Source organism: Dioscorea cayenensis, chromosome 20 (genome assembly GCF_009730915.1).
Source record: "Dioscorea cayenensis subsp. rotundata cultivar TDr96_F1 chromosome 20, TDr96_F1_v2_PseudoChromosome.rev07_lg8_w22 25.fasta, whole genome shotgun sequence".
NCBI classification, from domain to species: domain Eukaryota; kingdom Viridiplantae; phylum Streptophyta; class Magnoliopsida; order Dioscoreales; family Dioscoreaceae; genus Dioscorea; species Dioscorea cayenensis.
The window spans coordinates 23,316,206-23,333,451 of record NC_052490.1 but is presented as its reverse complement, the minus strand read 5'-3'; the positions used below and the strand labels follow the sequence as shown (position 1 = coordinate 23,333,451).

The following is a 17,246-nucleotide window of genomic DNA, read 5'->3' as shown; positions in this document are numbered from 1 at the left end:
CAAGGGATTTGATGAGTGCAACTCATATCATGTTTTCTTACCCTCAATTTATGCTTTTGCTTGCCTCTTAGCATATCTTTGCATACATTAGGTGCTATTCAGGGTATGTTTGTTACTGATGTAGGAATTGGGGAGCTAGAAGTAATTAGTAGTGAATCAAGATACCAAATGAGTGAAGAGTGGAGAATTTGCTAAGTATTCAAGCTTAGCACGGGCAGAGCACAGTTGTACTCTATCCCCCTGAATATCCCATCCTCATGAAGACCAAGTAATAATGCTTATAGGGGGATATCACCAGCCAGAACACGATCGAAGCACACTCATACGCCTTCCCCTAGAAATCTCTAGTTTGAGTTATTTTATGCTCATGACACACCCCTTGCGTGTGTGTACCGCAAGTGTATGGGTTGCCGAAGTAATAAAGTACCCTGGTGAGTGGGTAGTCGTAACCACAGGGAATAGTGCTCAGAAACATAAGTACTTCTATTTAACTATAATGAAGATGATTCAAGAGTGGTATGAACAATATCAATGCAAGTAAAAAAAAAAAAAAAGAAGAATAAAGAGACGCAATAGAAATAAGGAGAGGCAATCGATAGAAAATGGGGCACTCGGATATTGCTCACCCTAGAACTATTGTTTCAAGTGCAAGACTAATCATTATTTTTTCTAACTAATGTTTAATAAGTCATTGAAATACAAAAACACACAGTCCCAAACCTAAGGTCAACCGTGACTAACACAACACTATGCCCCGGTGGAAAAGAATACTCTCGACGCCTTACGCTACATAAGGTTTCTTAAAGCTCTAGGAACTCTGAGTAATAAACCTTATTCCCTAATGTATATATAATCCTTTAGTCTAGGTGAAAGACCTGTAGTCACGACTAAGACCCAACACTAAGGATCACTTCAACACTTCACTCCGCTGCTCGTGCAACTAAGCCTAGTGGACTTTGTCTCTTAGGATTTCACCCTATCATGACAGTAAAGAACTCTTGGAATGTAGATGTAGGATAAATCACACCAAAAGGGAAATGGCACATTCCACTACCTCTCGACTCATACTTTCGACCCTTTCCAAAAACCTAGCTTTGCCTTATCCTAATGGTGTGCGACCCATCCACAAGGATTACCAAGATGGATTTTCAACCCTAGTGCCACTATAACGGAAAATTAATACAACAAACATTCATGGATGGAACTCAATTAAAACATCAATTAAAGAAGCATAATAAATATCAATGAAACAAAATCATCAAAGGGTTTACAAGTCCAAGCACCCACTAGGGGTTTAGTTCTCCATGGAGCAATACACAATCAACAATGAAATCAAAAGTGAAAACATACAATCCATAGATAAAACCACCTTGTAGTCCGTATCGATGGTCTTCTCCAAAGCTTCCCTTGTAAAGCCTAAGGCACACCTCACTGAATAGATGCCGAAGAAAGCTCCAACAATAACTCTCTTCCAATGGAACACAATGTTGAAGGCCATGAAACCGCTCTAAAGACCTAGCCAAAGCCTCTCCAAACCCTAGCCATGAGCGCCTCCAAAGATAGGAGAAAATAGGGAAAAGATAGCGGAAAGATTTTTCAAAATGTCTCATGTCACAGTATTTATAGGGAGCTGGAATCGGGCATCCACACGGGTGTGTGGAATTTCCACATAGCCATGTGGATTTCCAGATTTTGGTTTCCTGCGAGCTGTGAACAGTAACGGCTACAATGATTTTGCTATAGTGATTTGGTATAGTATTTCTCCAAAATGCTCCCGAATCCACTCTTATCATTGAGGCTACATGAATGAGCACATATCCATGTGGTAGATCACATTGCATCTTCAATAGAATCACATTGACTTGCTATACTATTGCACAAGATGGAGCGGCTCGCTCTACACCATCGAATATAAATAGAGCAGCTCCTGTCGACTCAAGACTCCCGTGCTATCACCACAGCCATTCACTGACGGCATGGATGTATCTGTAGGATGATCCTGGCCACATAATACTCTATAAACGCGCTAAGGAGTTAAGCTATTAGGATAATCTGTCAGAAGCTGCTTATACTCCTCTGTGTCAGTAAAGGCCTTGTCATATAATCTGAGTCAGACTGAGAATTATGTGATGCTCATGCTATGGTACTGACCAAATACACTGAACTGAATAGCATCTATATTGTTGAAGCTAGGAAAATTGAAAGTACCTGGCCTTAGTTTTACCAAAAGCATGCATGCAATTGGCTAGTTTGACTGAGAAGCTACTCTTACTTCCTCTTTAAAATGTTGTTTAACGTACAAGTTTGATTGATAGATAGAATGCGAGGAAACTAAACAAATACAAATAAAATGCTAACAAGAAGGCAAGATACAGGGGATAATCGGGGCGAGAAGATGGTTACAAATGTGGATCCCCTCAGGGGCTACTATAGTATGTAGGATGATAGCACTAACATGCAATTGCCTAGTTAGACCCAGAAAACCCTAGATTAGGTCAACCCGATGGTCACAGCAATTGGACCCTAATCTGGTATGAGTACTAGATACCCAATCTCTCCCGCCCAATCCTCTTATGATTACAATGGTAATAATGGTTTTCTAAAGCTAGGGTTAGAATACAAGCTAGTATTTAACCCTATGATTGGAGGGGTACAAATACCCGATGGTCACAGTGCATTTATATGTATATCCCTTCCATGCTTGGTGAGTTTAACACTAGGGCAATGGTCTGCAACCTAGCATTTCCTAGGAATTGATAAACAAAGTTCTCATGCATACCAAGGCATTCAAATACACCAAACATGAATCACAAACAAGCCAAAATGTAATAAATAGAACTAAACATCAATACAAGCACAAGTTCACCCCCGAGGTTCACCTACATCTGGTGACCTTGGGGTTTAGTTGTTTATAATCACCAAATACAACAAGAAATCCATGCAAACAACCAAACAATACATAAATAACACTCCCTCAAAGGCTGAAGGCCGGAGAAGCTTCCAAGGATGCCACTTAAAGTGGTGGCTTCCTGATAAATGCTTGTATACTAAGAATACGAAGTATTCTTTTCTTACAATGAGCTTTACTTTCATCAGTTTTATCACTAATACATGTGTTTTTGTGTTCTTTTACGTATATAGGGTTGTGAAGCTAAATAGAGAAGAAAGGTGATAACACCCCTTGCGTATGTCCCGTAAGTACACGGGTTTGTCAAGTAATAAAATCCCAGGTGAGTGGGTATCGTATCCACAGGGAATAGGGAGTAAAAATACTGAGGTTGTTTCTTAACTAATAGAAATATAAATAGTGATTTGTGTGGTAAGATGTAATGCAAACAAAAGTAAAAGAGACAAGAGAGAGAGCACAAGTAAAGGGGAGGTAAGACAATCGATATAAATGGAGTACTCGGCTATTGATCAGCCTAGGACAATTGTTTCTAGTGCAAAACCCTCTATTATGCTTCCTAACTAATGCATTAATGAGTCGTGGAGATCCTTTAATACATGGTCCCAAATCTATGGTCAACCATGCCTAATCCTATACATGTCCCGAAGGAAAAATTGAACAATCTCTCAACCTCGCACTCGTATACAATTGCAATGAGTTCTAGGGATTCCAAGTGATAAATCCTCTTCCTATATATAGACCTAACCTTTTGGTCCAGGCAGGAAGGTCCCTAGCCATATTTAAACCCTAGATGCTAAAATCACTTAAACGCTTCACTCCAGTGCACTCGCAACTAAGCCTTAGCGGAAGGTCATCCCTTAGCCCATTCACTCTATTATGACCGGAAAGAACACAAGGAATTGGAGGTAGAATAAATTACACCAGAGGGAAAGGGGATGCTCCGCTACCTCTCGACTTACCCTCTCAACCCTCTCCAATCTAGCTTTGTGTAACTCTCGTGGTGTGTCACTCACTCAAAAGGGTTACCAGTAAGAACTCTCAACCCTAGTGTCACTCTAAGGGAGTATTCATACAATTAATGCATTCAAGATTAGAACTCAATAAAAACATCAATTAATGAAAGCATAATAACAAGGTTCAATGAAACGAATACATATTAGGGTTCACAATCCAAGTAACCACTAGGGGGTTTAGCTCTCCGTGGAGCTAAGTACAATCAATGAAATCGAATGTAAAAGCAATGAATCCATAGAAAACCCCTCGATAGTAATGATGATGGTCTTGTGGAGAGTCCTCTACTCGTCCAAAGGTCCCTTTTTCCGGTCTAGGATACACCTCGCCGGATCGGTGCTGACGAAAGCTCTCCCACTAATCTTCTTCCAAACGGAGTGTAATGTTAGAGCCGTAGAACCTCTCCCAATCCCTAGCCAATACCTCTCAAAACCCTAGTCGCAGCCTTCTCTCGAGTGCTATACCACTCCCTATGGCCCCCATCCTGAGTGCTATACCAAGTGCTATATCACTCGCTATGGCCTCCATCCTGAGTGCCATACCACTCTCTATGGAGCTCAACAGTGACACTATTTGGGGTAGGCAAACTCCATCAAGCAAATATCTTCTATTATAGCTACAGTGATCATCCCAGGCTCTATACCGGGTAGCATTGAGGCCGTATGCCATGATCCAAATCCTGACTTGAAACTCTCCATGTGCTACAGTGACAGCTACATTATCTTGCTACAATGTCGGTGCTAAAGTACTCCCAACTACAGTGCTTTGCTACAGTGAACACCTACAGTACCGCGCCCTGGTTTTCTTCTCTTTTTCACCCAGAATCATATCCTCGTGTCATCCGTGGTGTTCCCGTGCCTTGCAAAGCAAATAACACACGATTAAGCACAAAATGGGCATCAATTCTAATGAAAATACATGCTAGAGGTAACAAATACATACACTCAAATACATACATTTAGACACTTATGACCTTGTCTCTCCTCACGGGGTTCATGAAGGAAAAATACTTCTTTTTCGGTATTACTAACCTCTCCTCCATGATATGGTTTCAGCCTGTGTCCGTTTACCTTAAGCGTATCCTTCTCTGGATGGGTAATCTCTACAGCCCCATGAGGTGAAATTTTGGTCACCGTGTAAGGGCCAAACCATCTGGACTTGAGCTTCCCCGGAAATAAACGTAGACGAGAATTGAATAGCAACACCTGATCTCCTACCTTGAACTCCTTCGGATTTTAATATGCTTGTCATACCATTTTCCGAATTCTTTCCTTATAAATTCTTGCATTTTCATATGCTTTCATCCTCTACTCATCCAGCTTATTAAGATGTAGCATTCTTTGTTCCCTCGACTTGTGCAAGTCAAGATTCATGGCCTTGATTACCTAGTACACACTATGCTCCAACTCCACAGGCAAGTGATAAGACTTTTCGGAAACCAGATTATAGGGAGTGGTCCCTATTGGTGTCTTGTACGCTATTCAATGAGCCCAGAGTGTGTCGTCTAACCTTTCCGACCAATCCCGCTTCTCTTGTTACACAGATTTGGTTAAAATCCTCTTAAGTTCTATGTTTGTAACTTCTACTTGACCACTCGTTTGTGGGTGATAAGGGGTAGCAAGACGATGATGCACTCCATAGCGCTTCAACACTTTAGCAAGTTGACTGTTGTAGAAGTGAGTTCCTCGATTGCTTATGATAATTCTTGGAGTTCCAAAACGAGAAAACAACTTCTTCAGAAATTTCACCACTGTTCTAGCATCGTTGGTTAGAAGGGCTTGAACTTCTACCCATTTAGAGATATAATCAACCGCCACTAAGATGTATTGATTTCCATTAGACCTCGGGAATGGTCCCATGAAATCAATACCCCATACATCGATTTTGAGGCATTTCATCTCTTCGGGATAGATTCCCAGTCCTCTGACAGCTGTCACATCAAAGAATAAAGTGATGAGTATCGTGGAATAAAGTTGGCCAATAGAATCCGATGGCAAGAACTTTTTCAGCAGTCCTGCTCGAAGCATAGTACCCCCCAACGGGACCCGAATGACAATGTGTAATGGTGCTCCAACCTTCCTCCCTAGATACACATCGTCGAACCACATAGTCGGCACAAATACGGAACAAATAAGGATCATCCCAAAAGTAATTCATTAAATCACTGAAAAACATTTTGTTCTGCTGATAGCTGAGACCTTGCTTTATTACCTTTACTCGACAAATAGTTTGCAAAATCTGCGAACCATGGAGTACCCTCTGATTCTGACTCCTGTATCGGATACAAATGTTCTTCAGGGAAAAAATCGTTGATCACCTTGCTCGCCGATTCTTGCCCCTCACACCCTTCTAATATTGAAAGGTGATCTGCAATCACATTTTCAGCTCCCCTCTTGTCTTTTATTTCCATATCAAACTCCTGTAACAATAAAATCCACCGAATCAACCTTGGCTTCGCGTCAGCTTTATGCATGAGATAGCGGAGTGCTGAATGATCCGTAAATACTGTCACTCTTGATAAAATGAGATATGGCCAGAACTTGTCAAAAGCAAATACCACTGCCAATAATTCCTTTTCGGTAGTTGTATAGTTCTCTTGCGCGCTTGTGATGGTCTTGCTAGCATAATAGATTGGACAGAATTGCTTGTCCTTCCTCTATCCTAAAACCACTCCTATAGCATAATCACTTGCATCACACATGAGTTCAAAGGGTTTATTCCAATCCGGTATTATCAGAATTGGTGCTTGCACTAATCTTTTCTTCAACAACTTAAATGCACTTAAACAATCATACCCAAAGTTGAAAGGAGTATCTTTTTCTAGGAGGTTGGTCAATGGTTGTGTGATATTTGAGAAGTCCTTGGTAAACCTTATGTAAAAACCCTACATGCCCCAAGAAGTTGTGGATCTCCTTTACATTTGAAGGTGGAGGAAGCTTCTCAATTACCTCAATCTTTGACTTGTCCACATCCATCCCTGCTTTTGAAATCTTATGTCCAAGGAGAATGCATTCTTGAACCATGAAATGACACTTGTCCCAATTGAGGACGAGGTTTGTTTCTTCACATCTCACTAGAACTTTCTCCAAATTTTTCAAACAACTGTCGAAAGAGTTTGCAAAAATACCAAAAAATTATCCATAAATACATCCATAATGTCCTCCAGCAAATCATCAAAAGTGGTTGTCATACAACGTTGGAATGTGGCTGGTGCATTGCACAATCCGAAAGGCATTCTTCGGTAAGCAAAAGTACCATAAGGACAAGTAAAAATGGTCTTTTCCTGATCTTCTGGAGCTATAGGGATTTGAAAATATCCTGACATACCATCAAGGAAACAATAAAATTGATGCCCTGCTAAACGCTCCAAAATTTGATCTATAAATGGTTACGAAAAATGATCTTTGCGAGTGGCGTCATTTAGTCTTCTATAATCAATACAAACTCGCCATCCTGTAACTATCCTGGTCGGAATCAACTCATTCTTTTCATTGATTACCACCGTCATGCCTCCTTTTTTTGGAACCACTTGAGTTGGGCTCACCCATGCACTATCGGATATGGGATAAATAATTCTTGCATCTAGTAGCTTCATTGCTTCTGCTTTGACAACTTTCTTCATGTTTGGATTTAGTCTTTGCTGTGGTTGGATTACAGACTTGTAATCATCTTCCATTAAGATTTTATGGGTGCAAAAGGATTTATTTATTCCCTTGATATCTGAAATCTTCCATGCAATAGCCGACTTATGCTTTTTTAGCATACTAACAAGCTTGTCCTTTTGTTCCACCGACAAATTCAAGGCTATAATCACCGGAAGTTTAGATTCTTCCATTAAGAAAGCATACTCCAAGTGTGCTGGTAAGGTCTTGAGCTCTAAGGTTGGCGGTTCATCAATTGACGGACATAACCTACTCTCCTTCAACCTGTCAATTTCCTCAAAGTCGTTCATTCCCTGCTCGACTTCATTCTTCCTGTCTCCTGACTGTGAATGTACTTATGTATGGTAATAACCAACTGTCAATGTATTCAAACCACAAATCTCCCCTAATGAGATTGACACCCCTACTGAGAAAAGTTCTTGTCTTTGTTCGTGATAAAATGAGTCGAACTGATTGAGAACTGCCTCCAAACTTTCTTCTAAATGATCACTCGATAATGCCAATGCGGACCTCTCAAACTGATCCAGCATACTATGTAATTCGTAGTCCTGCTTCTGAGTTCTGGCGATGTATTCTTCAACTGATTCACTCACGACATGTTGAATGGTATCCAGCTCTTGCAAAAAGTAACATGATGTGTCCGGTAATGCAAATGCTTGAACTTTCTCCTTTACATTTTCAACCATTTCGGTGATAGTGTCAATTAATTCGGGTATGAAAATCATTTTTCTGAAATCAAAGAAAGGAGAACAAATTAGAACGATGATAGAAAAGAAAATGTGAAATAGAATGGATAAAGGAATAGCTAAGGAAACAAAAGTGCAAAGTACCTCTAAACGCCTTCTTCCCCGGCAATGGCGCCAAAAACTTGACAATGCTCCCCGCAAGTGCACGGGGTTGTCGAAGTAATAAATCCCAGGTGAGTGGGGTATCGTATCCACAGGGAAAAGTGAATAAAAAATACTTACTTTGTTTCTTAACTATATGAAAGATGAATGGTAATATGTGTGACAAGATTCAATTCTCAAAAGTAAAGCCGCCAGAAAGAGAGCAAAAGTAAATGAGAAGGTAAGGGAATTGATAAAGATGGGGTACCCAGGTATCGATCCGCCTAGGAAAGTCATTTCAAGTGCAAGAACTCTCTATTATGCTTCTTAACTAATGCAATGGTGAGTCAGGGACATCCTTTTAATGCATGGTCCTGAATCTAGGGTTAACCAAGCCTAATCCTCTACATGTCCCGGAGGAGAGGTTGAACAACCTCTCAACCTTGCACTCGTAAGATGGATTGCATTGGGCTCTGGGGATTCTAAGTGATAAATCTCTTCCTAATTGTAGACCTAACCCTTTGGTCTAGAAGAAAGGTCCCTAACCACAATTAAGCCCTAGATGCTAAAATCACCTCAACTCTTCACTCTGTTGCACTTGCAACTAAGCCTAGCAGAGGGTCATCCCTTAGCTCATTCACTCTATTATGGCCACAAAGAACTCGAGGAATGGAGGTAGAATCTATCACACTGGAGGGAAAAGAGGACACTCCTGTACCTCTCGACTCACCCTCTCAACCCTCTTCAATCAAGCTTTGTCTAACTCTCGTGGTGTGTCACTCACTCGAATGGGTTACCATATTAACTCTCAACTTTAGTGTCACTCTAAGGGAGTATTCAACAATCAAACATTCAAGATTGGAACTCAGAAAAACATCAATTTATTTCAATCATAATAAAGAGATTCAATAAAACTAATACATTCTAGGGTTCACAAATACCCAAGTACCCACTGGGGGTTTAGCTCTCCATGGAGCACAATACAAACGATAATGAAATCAAATGTTAAAGAAAGCAATCCATAGGAAAAACCCCCTCGATAGTCATGGCGATGGTCTTGTGGAGAGTCCTCTACTCATCGCAAGATCCCCTTGTCTGGTATAAGATACACCTCGTCGAATCAATCCAACGGACTCTCCCTTACCAACCTTCTTCCAAAGCGATGATGATGTCAGAGCCATAGAACCTCTTCAAATCCCTAGCCAATACCACTCAAAACCCTAGCCGCAGCCCTCTCTCAAGTTGGGGAAAAGATGTAGAAAAAAATGTTGAAATCGGGGCTGAAATCGACCTTAAATAGTGCTGGAATCGGGATTCCACACGGCCATATGGATATTCCACACAAGCCTATGGAATTAATGCACGGGCGTGTGGAATTTCCACACGCCTGTGTGGCTCCTCTGTTTTGCTCCTTCTTCAGCCTGCTGTGAACAGTATTTGCTATAGTGCCAGCCCGAAATACTCCCGAATCCATGCTTTCATTGAGGTAATGTAAATGGGCACACGTTCACATTATAGATCATCTTGGTTCTTTAATAAACGGTCACATTGGTGGAGATCTTGCTAAATATGCACAAGGAGGTTAGCATACATTCTAGCATTCTAAACCCGACAAATGTCTCCGCGTTTGGGCCTTCTCAAGATCTCCTCTAAATAATGCGTAAAATGATCTACAATGGCTTCTTTCACAAATAATCGGCCTCACAACCCAACCTGCATAAAAGTACACAAATACAGAAGTATTAGCGCTAAAACCTGGCAAAAGTAATGCTCATCATAAGGAAAGAACGCTTCGCATTCTTAACATATGATGGGGTAATTTATCACTAAATTTATAAAGACAAAATGCAGCCTTTTTGAGTTCTGTACATCCACATGGGCGTGTGGAAATTACCCACTCCCATGTGACTCCACAGGAGAGACGCATAGGGCAAACGCACGCCCCTGTGGTTTCTCGGGATGACATCCTATGCTTTTGAACGCATCGACACGGGCGTGTGGAAATTCTCTACGCACATGTGCCCAACCCATAGGGGCAGACGCACTCCCTTGCGTATTCTCTGTCCAACTCAAGAAATTCTTTTAAGTGTTTCACACTCCCATGTGAAAATTCCCCACGGGTGTGAACCTTTACAGGGCTAGCTTACAGGGGCACCTACACACCCCTGTGTATTCTCGAGATTGAGGAGAGCTCTTCTGTAGAGATCCACACAGGCGTGTGGAAATTATCCACGTCCGTGTGGTTATCATAGGGTTATCTACAAGGGCGAGTCCACGCTCCTATGACTTCTCAGGAAATATCTCAGTCTCTGCCGGAAGACGCACGGCCGTGCAAAAATTACCCACAAGCGTGTGACCGTCACAAGGTCATTCACAGTGGCGAGCCCACGCCCCTATGTACTATAGGGAAAAGCTCACAGTAGAGACCCATGGTCATATGGAAATTCCACACGGCCGTGTGTTTTCTCTGGATGACTAAGAAAAACTGCAAGCTCTGCAAAAAATTCTTGAACATCTCAATACACTCAAAGCCTATCCTATCATGTAAAATATACCAGGGAAAACACAACAAACTCGCTCAAACGGCCAACAACTTCGCCATATATACATTTAAGCACACGATAACACCAAATGATCTACAAGAAAAGCACAACAAAAGTATCTAAAGATCTAGACACTAACACTCAAAGCCTTATTCATGCAAATACTAACTAAAAACTAGAAAAACATTAAAAACTTGGGTTGCCCCCGAAGAAGCGTTTGTTTTATGTCACTTAGCTTGACGTACCTCTTTCTTACCTTATGCGGGCTTCAAAAGAGTGTGTTCCTCCTGACTAGACATTGCATATCTACTTCCTTTAAACCAAAAATCTACTTGCCAGTGTGGAATATTTGTTGGAGAGTCAAACCATCTTACCTTTAGCATAGGTGGGTCATTCGATGGCTTCAATCTCCTACCAACATCCTCTTCCAAACCCAAAATCTCTCTCTTGCAATTTATGAGTTGATCAATCCCAAAGAGTGGTGCTCATTCCATTACCTTAGGATTTACTTCTTCTTCCATTTCAAATTGAAAAAGTAATCTGTCGTCGCCAACCCTAATTGCATCATTTTTTGCTCACAAACATACTGTCCATTCAAACAATCCTCACATTGAATGAAAGGTTCTTCTTGCATCCCCTCATTCTCAACAACATCATACTCGTTCCTCCCAACTTCTTCATTGCCAATCACTACCACATCCTATCTATAAGGAACTTGAATTGCTTGCTCAAATGCTTATTGTTCCTTGAAGAGTGTATCAAGTATCCCTCCTAATTGATGCTCAAGGTTTTTATAGGAGGCTTCATGACATCATAGTGTGGTCTCCATATTTTGGACACAGACATCAGATGCTTCAATAAAATTAGCTAATATTGTTTGCAACTAAAGTGCATCCTCTCCGAGTATCTCAACCTTTTGACATTCCTCTTGAGGTGCTTCCCAATATTATCCATCATTATTCCACAAGAAGTTTGGGTTGCCTTTTTCAATTGGATTATATGTGTTGCAACAGGGAATGCTCTGTTGTTGTGAAGCAATAATTCTATCAACTTTTCCACTCAGAGCTTCAACTCGAGAATATATAGCAATGAGCGGATCAATCATCATTTAAACTCCTTGTAAGAAAAAGTAAGACATGACAAAAGAAAACAAATGAGAATGATGGAAGAATAAGAAAGTGTGAAATAGAATGAAATATAAATAGCTAAAATAGCAAAGTTCAAAGTGATTCTAAAAAGCCTATTCCGTGGCAACGGCGCTAAAAACTTGACAACATCGCTTGCGTGTGACCCGTAAGTGCACGGGTTTGTCAAAGTAATAAATCCCAAGTGAGTGGGTATCGTATCCACAGGGAATAGTAAATAAAAACATAACAAATGCCATTTAACTAGGATGAGAATGAATCAATGATGGTGTGAATAAGATTGATATGAAAAGACTAAAAGAAATAGGAAAGAGAGGCACAATAGAATGAGAGGAAAGACAATCGATAGAAGTGGGGTACTCGGACAATGATCCCCCTAGGACTAATGTTTCAAGTGCAAGACCAACTATTATGTCTCCTAATTGACGCTTAATGAGTCATGGAAATCCTTAAACATACGGTCCCAAACTTAAGGTCAACCTTGACTAACTCTAAACTATGTCCCGATGGAGAAATCAATCAATCTCAACACCTCACACTGTGTAGAGTTGCGAGACACTCGAGAGATTCTAAGTGATAAAACCCCATTCGAATGTATAGATCTAACCCTTTGGTCCAGGCGGAAGACCCCTAATAACAACTAAGCCCTAGGTGATAAAGTCAATTCAACGCTTCACTCCGTTGCCTGTGCAACTAAGCCCCAGTGGAGATCATCCTTTAGCTAATTAACTCTACTATGACCGCAAAGAACTCTTGGAATATGGAGGTAGGATAAATCACATCGTAGGAAAATTGAGACGCTCTGCTACCTCTCGACTCACCCTCTCGACCCTCTCCAACCTTGCTTTGTCTAACCCTCATGGTGTGTCACTCACCCACAAAGGTTACCAAGATGGTCTGTCAACCCTAGTGTCACTCTAAGGAGAAATCATTCAACGAGGATTCAAGATTAGAACTCAATTAGAAACATCAATTAAGGAAAGCATAATAAAAGGTCAATGAAACAAAAAAACATCCTAGGGTTTACAAAATCCAAGAACCCACTAAGGGTTTTAGCTCTCCATGGAGCAAGATACAATCAATAATGAAATCAAAAGTAAAAACATGAAATCCATAGTAAAACCTCCTTAGTATTCATGTCGATGGTCTTGTGGAGTGGCCTCGTCCTCTCCAACGCTCCCCTTGTCAAGCCTAGGGCACATCTTGCCGGATCGGTGCCGACGAAAGCTCCCCCAGTAACTATCTTCCAAGAGAAATGTTGCGATGAAGCCGTACAACCACTCCAAAAGCCTTGCCAAAGCCTCTCTAAACTATAGCTGCCTGCCTCTCAAAAGTTGGAGAAAAGATAGGAAAAGGGATGCAGAAATCAGGCTAGAAAATGGCTTTAAATAGGCTGGAATCGGACATCCACAAGAGCCTGTGGATGTTCCACACGACCTTGTGGAATTTCAACACGGGTTTGTGGAATTTCCACATGCTCGTGTGGATTCTCTGGAATTCTGATTTTCGGCCAGCTGTGAATAATAACTACTACACTAAATTATTACAGTGATTTGCAATAGTAACTTGCTGTAATGCCCTCCCCAGAACACTCCCGAATCCACTTTTCATCGAGGCAACATAAAGTGGAACACGTTTATGCAGTAGATCACGTTGCTTCTTCAAAAAACTGGTTTGTTGGTGAAGATCTTGCTATCATTGCACAAGATGGGATACGCAAATGTGACTGCCTTTATGTCCCTCGAACTCATTGTAATGACTTGAATACATGGATGTTGGCATACATTCACGTATCTTAGAGCCCCCACTTGTGTCTTCGCATATGTTCCGTCCAAGATTCCACAAAATAGTGCGTTCACGATCTACTTTTGGCTTCTTTTCTTAAAACTTAGCTTGAAAACCCTAAATGAGCAAAATAACACAAATACATATGTATTAGTGCTTAAACCTGATAAAAGTAATGCTCATCATATGGAAATAACACTTCACATTCTTAACACACAAGCACTTATCAATCTTCACTTCAGTTAAATAGCAATCTTTGTGTTTCTTATCACTATTCACTATGGATTTCGACTACCCACTCACCGATGCATTATTACTTTGACAAACCCGTGCGGTTACCAGTCACACGGAAGGGGTGTGTCAAGTTTTTGGTGCCGTTGCTAGGGAATAGGTGTTTTAGAAACACTTTGCACTTTGCTATTTTATCTATTCATCATTTATTCTATTTCACACTTTCTTATTCTATCATCATTATGATTTGTTTTTCTTTCTTTTGTAACAGCTCCAAGTTATGACCCGAGGGAACCCTTCTACATTGGTTGAAGAAGATCCTGAACTTTAATGAACACTTCGTAGAAGAGGTAGAGAACCTGTGCAAGAACAGAATCGTACAGCTAAGATAGAGGGTGAAGAAGCTGAAAACATGGCTGAACAAGAAGGCCAATGAAGAACTTTTTTAGATTTTGTTAGACCTACTATTCATGGGACACAATCGAGCATTGTGAGCCCACCGGTTGTAGCCTAGAATTTTGAGTTGAAGCTGGCCTTTATTTAGATGGTTCAACAGTCTGAACAATTTAATGGATTAGCTGATGAAGACCCGAACAATCATATTGAGAACTTCCTTGAAGTGTGCAACATGTTGAAGATCAATGGGGTTTCTAATGATGCAATTCCCTTGAGAGCTTTCCCATTCTCTTTGAAAGGAAAGGCCAAACAGTAGCTCCATTCATTGCCAAGAGCTTCCATCACAACATGGAACTAAATGGTCGAAGCTTTTATTGCAAGGTACTTCCCTCTGGGAAAATTGACAAAGATTCATAATGAGATATCTTCATTTGTTCAGATAGAGCTTGAAACTTTGTTTGAGACTTGGGAATGATTCAAGAACCTTCTGTAGAAGTGCCCACAACATGTCTTCCCGGAGTGGATAAATCAATAATACATTTTATAACGGGTTGAGCTCAAGCAACAAACAACTTCTAAATGCCGCTGTAGGAGGTACAATATGGAACAAGACTCCCAAAGAACCCCGATAATTGATCGAAGAAATTGGTTTGAATACCTACCAATGTAATGCAAGAGAAAGAAAGAAAGTGGCCGGACTCCACGAAATTGATGCGGTTACATCATTAGCAACCCAAGTAGAGGAATTAAGTGAGAAATTGGATACATTAACTTCACCAAGGATAGACGTAATCACAATTTGTGCTAGTTGTGGGGGTTCACATATGCCATCCAATGTCCTATTTCGATTGCTACTTCAGCCCCAACTGAACAAGTAGACTTTGTCGGTAATTTGGGAAAAAGGCAAGGCAATCCTTAGAGCAACACCTACAACCAAGGATGGAGAAGCCATCCTAAGTTTTCTTGGAATAACCAAGGGTAACAAAAGGCAAATGCACCACCGGGTTTTCAACAACAACAATAAGCCCCGAACATGGAGAACCGAGTTTCAGGCTTGGAAACCCAGATGACCGATCTAGAGAAAGCTTTGACGAGATTTGTTTTGTCATCGGACACAAGGTTTCAATCATTTGAAGCTACACTTCGCAACCACACCACATCTTTGCACAATCTAAAAAATTAAGTAGGGCAAATTGCGAAGTCATTATCGGAGGGACCTCAAGAGAGCTTGCCTAGTAACACCGAAACTAATCCAAGAGAACACATGAAGATGATCACTTTGAGAAGTCGTCGTGAGATTGAGGGTAGGCTTCCTAATGAGAAGACCAATGTTGAAGTACCCGAGATCGTGGAGCTTGAGGAGAGAACAAATAAGGAGAAAGAGATGGCAACCCGGCCTTACAAACCGATAGTCCCTTGTCCTTCGTGATTGAAGAACGACCAAAATGATGAGCAATATAAGAAGTTCTTGGGTCTATTCAAGCATTTGCACATCAACATTCCTTTTGTGGAGGTGTTGTCCCAAATGCCTCGGTATGCAATGTTTTTGAAGGATCTTTTGACCAACAAGAGGAAGTTGGAGGAGAGTGCATCGGTGATCTTAGATGCCTCTTGTTCGGAGGTTTTGCAAAATAATATGCCGAACAAGAAGAAAGACCCTGAAAGCTTTGTTATTCTGTGCAACATTGGTAATATGGGTGAAGAGATGGCATTGGTAGATTCAGTGGCTAGTATCAACGTCATGCCGTACTCGTTCTTTCAGAGGCTAGGCTTGGGAGAGCCTAGGCCCACGTAGATGACACTTCCATTGTAATACCCTTAATCTTTGGATACCTGTAGGAAATTATATTCAAGGTATTATCATAGTTGCAATAAGTTTTTTCTGCAGAGCAATTTGTTGAAAAACCCCAAGTGGAAAGAACAAGGAACTAAGTGTGAAAATTTCTATAAGATTTTGAATTCATGAGTAATGAAAAAAGGATTGCCATGAAATGTTTTTGGAAACCAAGAACTAGAAGGGAAGGCGGCAGGGACATTTTTGTAATACTATGTTATAATCGAAGGACCGTTGGACAGTTTGTGAGGACCTTTTGAAATATTATTTTATAATTCAGGGAACATTCGTGACTTTTCAAGGATCTTTTTGTAAGAAATTTTGTTTTTCAGGGACTGACTGTGAATTTCGGCAGACTTTTAAATAAAGAGATAAGGTTGGAATTTTCTAGGTTTTGTGGGTTTTCTTCTTCTTCTTCTTCTTCTTCATGGCTGCTATTGTACCCGAGAGAAGAAGAAGAACAAGAACAAGAACAAGAAGAAGGAGAAGGAATGGAAAGAGAAAGAAGAGGGATCTTGGAGGTTTGATAGAAGAAGGAAGTTGGTGTTTGATTGGTAAGGGTTTTAAATAATTTTTTTTTGAGATGTATTGGTGTAGGTTTGTATGTTTGTATGTGTGGTTAATTGATGAAGAAGATGAGGATATGGAAGAAAGGTTGATAGAGAGGATGAAAAATGGATATTAGATGATTTTATGTGAAAAATATTTCTATTGGAGATGGAATTTTGTATGGAATTAAGGATGAATTCTAGGTTTTTTACCGTAGAGTTACTGTAGCACTGAGATTAGGGTTTTTGTTTGGGTGATTAAGTCGATGATGATGGTTGTTAAGTTGATGATAATTATTAAGATGGTGATGATAATTGTTGGGAATGTGTTGGTTGAGTTATATTGGGTTGGTTGA

General features: G+C 40.6%; 1 non-coding gene across 1 annotated transcript; it reads right to left on the bottom strand.

The window, feature by feature from the left end:
• Window positions 1–14,914: 14,914 nt before the first annotated feature.
• On the bottom strand, window positions 14,915–15,021 carry LOC120252213. Its single transcript, XR_005533753.1, has one exon. It is a non-coding gene; the product is annotated as a small nucleolar RNA R71 (small nucleolar RNA).
• Between the last annotated feature and the right edge of the window lie 2,225 nt (window positions 15,022–17,246).